At 47.3% G+C, this 6,000-nt stretch overlaps 1 protein-coding gene across 1 annotated transcript in view; it reads right to left on the reverse strand.

Annotated features, from left to right (window-relative positions):
• Positions 1-5,638, reverse strand: part of RHOBTB1 (Rho related BTB domain containing 1) — a 200,680-nt gene extending 195,042 nt beyond the window's left edge. Inside the window, exon 1 of the mRNA XM_069101844.1 lies at positions 5,465-5,638. The gene's annotated coding sequence lies outside the window, so the exon portion shown is untranslated. The remainder of the gene's footprint in view (positions 1-5,464) is intronic.
• Positions 5,639-6,000: the final 362 nt, after the last annotated feature.

Raw genomic sequence — 6,000 nt, forward strand, 5'->3', positions numbered from 1 at the left:
CTTAACTCTTCAGAGCTCAGCTTGCTGCAAGAGGAAATCTGTCACTGCAGATAAAATTGGAAAGAATGGCTGGACCCAACCAGAAGAAAAGTCTGTGCTGAGGGTGACACCAGTCTAAAGGTGCTTAGGGATCAAAATCTCAAATTGGGGAAAGATTTTTAAAAAATAGAAAAGTGCTCACTCCCCTGCATGCACACGGGCACACTTGTACACATGCACAGGGCACACCTGTACACACGCACATGGGCACACTTGTACACATGCACACAGGCACACTTGTACACGTGCACATGCACAATCTCAGTGAGCTTTGCAACCACCCTATGAGAAAGGTACTACAGGTACCATTATCATCTTTTTACAGATGAGGAAACTGAGGTTCCAAGGAGTATTCCCCAGAATCACACAACTACTAAGTGCCAAAGGTGGGTTTCAGACTTAGATCTGGCTGGCTCTTGGAGGTGCTAAAACAGAGTTTGAATCACCCTTATTGGGAATTTTATTATCTAGATTCCTTTTCTGTATGGGTTGGGCAGATGGCTGCTAAGCCCTCTTCCATGTTTCTAATTCTGAGTCTAAGACTTTATCCACTACACCCTACTGCCTTAGAATGTTGAAGGCCTTCAATTTTACAGAAGTAATTAAACACAGAGCTGGGCAAATTGATTTTTAAAATGAATTTAGCAAACTACCGAGACCATTCAAGTGTAAACAAGGAGATTTCAAAATCATTAATTTTTACAAAATCCAAAGCTCATTCTTAAAAACTCTTGATCAGTGACAACAACCGAAGCCTTAAAATTATATTGACACTGTTTGGGAGCAATGGTGCAAAATGAGCTCTGGCTTTAAAGAGTTTCCAGATTCCCTTTTCCCAGCTTCAGGAGCTATGTACTGCACAGACACATTAACCCAGAGCTTGGAGAATGCTGCTGTTGGAAGAAAGACAATGTCCCTCAGTCCGGGACCCCATCTGGTACATAGAGAAAGCTCATCTTTTTTCTGGATCTAACTGGAAGATCTGTTTGTCATTTTATGAACTTGCTAAAACCTTGACCAACTTTTCCCAGTTTCAGAAAAACATGAAGCCTTTTCCCTTTACTCTCATATCACTGAAGAGAGCACCCAATAGGGTAATTACCTACATATGCATAATTGTTTGGAACATGGAGACTTAAAGTAATGACAGCTGTTGAAATATTGTCAATCCCTTTTCTCATGTAATCCTGCTTCTCAACAAGGTGGAGGTAGGTTGCTCGGATTTTTGGTCACTTTCATTTTATTGATGTGTTTTGTTTCGACATTACATGTACCTACAGAACAAAGTGAAACAGATAAAAAACTCACAATCCAGTGACTTCCCCATTACTGTCTAGAGGGCAACACCATCCTCCCAGTACCCCAGGATCATCACATTAGGGGGGGCTCTATTCCTCACCTCCTTGCATCCAGTCTGTAGACAAAGCCTGTCATCTCTGCAGCATCTCCCTTGAGACATCCTTTCTCTTCTCTGACACAGCCAACATTCTAGTGAAGACCTTCATCACCTCACACCTGGATTATTGCAATGGTTGCCTCAAGTCTCTTTCTGCCCCAATACATCCTTTATTCAGCTATCAAAGTGATCTTTCTAAAGCACAGATCTGATCCTGCCACACATTTCTCCTTCCCCCCAACACACACTCACTCAGTACACTCCAAAGGCTCCTAATCACCTCCAGAGTCAAATACAAAATACTCTTTTGATTTTGAAAGCCCTTCATAATCTAGCCCCATTCTCCTTTTCCCATCTTCTTACGCCTTATACCCTGACCCACACTCTAATCTAATGATGATGATCCATGATAAAGGCCCTCCATCTCCTGACTCTGGACATTTTCTCTGGCTGTCTTTCATGCCTGGAACGTTCTTCCTCCTCATCTACAGTAGTCCCAACTAAAATTCCATCTGGGGACCATCTCCAGTGGTCCTGATCTATATCCTTCCACTGGACGCAGACAGATCTGGAGAAGAAAGTGATGCTGGTGACCTTGCATAGCCCTCCCTCCCTGAAATCCAATTCACTTGCAAGTCAGGGAATCATCTTCCTCATGTCACGGTCCTCTTTGGGAACAAAGGACAAACAGCAATAACAACAAAATTCCATCTTCTACAGGAAGCCTTTTCCAACCCCACTTAATTCTAGTGCCTTCCCTCTGGTAATTATTTACTCTGTCCCTGTATATGGCTCCTTGAGTGCAGAGACTGTCTTCTGCCTTTCCTTTTTTCATTCCCAGTGCTTAGGACATTACCTAGCACATAGTAGGTGCTTAATATTTATTGAGTTACATTGTCTATCTATGAACACACACGTACACATATATGTCACATTCTGCCCCCATGTCTGTAATGGATGGCACGTTCTATCATTGGCTCTCTACAGTTTTGAATAGTCACTTTTTTGATCATAGTTCTTGTAATTTTCAAAGTTGTTTATCTTTAGAATGCTGTTATTATTGCAGAAATGATTCTCCTGATTCTGGTCCTTTTATGTTTCATCAGTTTATTCCTGAGGTTCAGACCTATGACCCATATTGAGCAATAGAAAGGGAAGTGATTCCTGACTGAGAGAACCCTGACCCTGAATACCCCGTAAGGAAGTTAACGGACCCACTTGGACAAAGGATCAGAGAGATATGGGGGGAGGGAGATGAAGCATGGTGAAGCATGGGCTTTTGAATGGCTAACAGGGGCCTCCAGAGTAGCAGATGAGATAGGGGCCATGCTCCTTGCTTCCTAGCAACCCTGGGGACAGCTGGTAATGGACTCCTCAGAATGAAAGGGTCTCCTCTGTCTGGTTTTGAGCAGAAATCTTAAATCGATCCTGGGAGAAAAGCTCATTTACACTTCAATGCTGTGTATTCTCTGAGTATATCTATTCTGCATAACTTCTCCAATTTTTGTTTGCTAGTTTCTTTGATAAAGAAATTTACTAGCAATTCTTATATAACCAGTATTTAATGGGAAGTGGGCTGAGTTGGCTAGAGCAATTAGCAAAGCAATTTTTATTCAGAAGCTCAGGTACTCTTAAACGAGAGATATTTAAGTCGTGAGAGATTAGATATGAATTTAGGCAAATATCCCTTTTAAGGAGAGGAGAATTTGCCCTGCCTCAGTGGACCTATATCTGACTTGTCTCTTGCCTCCCCACACCCGGCTAGGTAGTCAGTGCTAACAAGCACGACCTTGTTCCTACTTTCAGCATAGGTGGGCTCGCCTCCGGGTATGTCTCCATGCCACTCCTGGCCACATTTAGATATGACAGCTCTGCATAGGCATGTCTTACACCTACATCATGCCATTTGATCTTCATCACCCAGTGCAGGAGGTACTCTACCCATCTTACAGATGAAGCTCAGAAATGCAGTGACTAGCCCAGGGTCACACAGGTAGCATTATAGGAGACGCGACTCTAACCCATGATCTCTGACTCCAAATACCTGATTCCATCAACAATCTGACAGGGTAACTTCTATCCCATGACAAGGCATCTTTTTGTAAGATTCTTTACCACAGAGCTTGAAGTTGGAGTGCCACAATTATATACAATATATTAGCCTCACTTTAATGCTACAAATACTTAACAGTGTGCTGTGACCTTTGGGAAGTCCCTTAACCTGTTTGCCTCAGTTTCCTCAATTATAAAATGGAGACAATTGTACCTACTTCCTAGGGTTGTGAGGCTTAAATGTGATGTTTGTAAAGAGCTTCTCAGCACAGTGCCTGGCACATAGGAAGTGCGATGTAAATATTACTATTGGACCACTACTAACCTCCATCACCATAACTGCTACTACCACAACCACCACCACCACGACTAACCATAACTAACCATCACCACCCTAACTACTAGTAGTACTAGTCTAGTACTATTGCTACCACCACCAGCACCACCATTCTGCTACTCTGATTACTGTTGCAGTGCTAAGGACATAGAGACAAAAACATCCAGAGCCCCAGCCATGAAGGACGCCACAATCACTGCTGGGAAACCCATGGATACAAACGCAAGCCATTTCTATAAAGTGAGAGCACATGAACCTAACAAGAAGAATTTAGCAAGCCATTGGGTTAGGCATACAAATCAATTCAAAGTCAGAAGGAAAACAAAGCAGGCCAGTACTGAAGGAAGTTACTGACAACAGAAAAACAGTCAAGTAAACACTAGCAAAGTTACTAACAATCAGCTAGGTTTTGTTAAGCACAACCTCACCTCCAGCACAAGGGTTTCAAAGACAAAACAACAATAATCACAAGCCAAAGGTGAAACAGTCCTAGCCCTCAAGTCGGCATCCAGGGGACCTCACTTTTCTACAGATGAGTAAAACTTTCTTGCCATATACACACATACATACAGACATGTATTTAAAATGGAGAAATCTTTAATAAGTGAGATCATCAAGAAGGGCCTTTCTCAGTGGGGGTAGCTGAGACGGCCCTTCAGGGGGCTTGGCAGTTATCCTGACTCCAGGGTCACTGTTCACCCTATCTCTGTGTCACCAACTCAAGTCACAGTCAGGTAAATCTTATCTGCTTAATGCTTTCGAGATTAAATATACAGTCACAACTTGGGGAGGAATGCGGTGTCACAAACTTCACAAACAAGAATGGCTTTAGTTTATAACTAGTGAGTTTGCAAACTTTTTTTTTTTAAGTTCTGAAACTTAGTCCTTGTTCTCTGTCCAGGTCCCCAAAGGAGAGAACAAAGTCTTTCCTGAGCTTAAACCTTTTACAGCCTGGTGTTTCCAAAACTAACAAATGAAGGCGATACAAGTCAGCTTTGCACTGGGGGTGGAGTGGGGGCTGCTTGTTAGGGCAGAGCCGGCAGAAATACTGTATCCTGTGACTCGAAGGTGGAAGGGACCCGCAGACACCCTCCACTGCAATCTTCTCACCGGGACAAAGAAGGAAGAGCGGACTAAGGTTGGCAAACCTGGCGCCTGAGAAAGAACATCCGCTCTGATGTATTCCACAGGGATGACAGACTGTCCGCTACTTTATCCTCGTGTGTGTGTGTGTGTGTGTGTGTGTGTGTGTGTGTGTGTGTGTGTGTGTGTGTGCCGAGCGGGTCCCTCCTTAGTCAGGGGCGCGCCTCCACTGACCAAGAAGGTCAGAGCAAAGCCCCCAGGTTCCCCTCCACTGTCCCGGGTGCAGAAGGCGGAGTTCCCAGAGGAGCCGGGGCGCACATTTCCTAGGAGTTGTGCATCCCTGCGGGTTTAGGAGGCGTGAAGAGTGTCCTCGTCCCCCTGCCTTCTCCTCCACTCCCATGGGAGCCCCCTGGTGACTCTCGCTCAGCCTGGGGCCACCCTGGCAAGGACACCTGGGGCAGGTCATGCGCGCAACCTCGAACCCTACCCTCCGTCGGTCGCGGGGATGCGAACCCAGCCTACCCTCCCGGTTCCTTCTGGGGCCGTAGCGCTCTCACCTGGATACGGTCGGAGCTCGCACCTGAGCGCCTGCGGGATGCTGAATGCGGGATGAAGGATGCGAGAGGCGCTGGCAGGTAGGACCGCCCAAGCTGCCCCCGGGGCCGGCTAGGCGGGCTGCAGCGCGGGCTTTGTTGGCGGTATCCAGAGCAGCCTCCGCGGCCCTCCCTTGCCCCCCCGCCCCCCGCCCCTCCAGGCCCCGCCCCGGGCTCCGCCCCTCCCCCTCGCGGGCCCCTCCTCCCCTTCCAGGGTGAGCCGCACCCCCACCTCCCGGGGAGCAGTTGCGGCCGAGGGGCCGGAGCCGCAGCCGCGGGCACTGGCACAGTCACAGTCACGTGAGCCCGGCTGATAGGGCTACTGCCGCGGCCGCTTCCCTCCCGGCGAGAGCCCAGTGGGCACCGAGACGCTCCAGCTCTCCAGCTTGGCTGTGGGGTCCTGGTCGCTGTTGGCCCACCTGCCCAGGAACCCCGCCCAAGCCCAGGGACTTGGCCAACGGGGTGGGCAGCATTGGGAGGGATTAAGGGGGGGGGGGGGG

This window comes from Petaurus breviceps, unplaced genomic scaffold, assembly GCF_028583685.1.
Source record: "Petaurus breviceps papuanus isolate PSGF00001 unplaced genomic scaffold, PetGlider_PUasm1.0 490, whole genome shotgun sequence".
Taxonomy (NCBI): domain Eukaryota; kingdom Metazoa; phylum Chordata; class Mammalia; order Diprotodontia; family Petauridae; genus Petaurus; species Petaurus breviceps.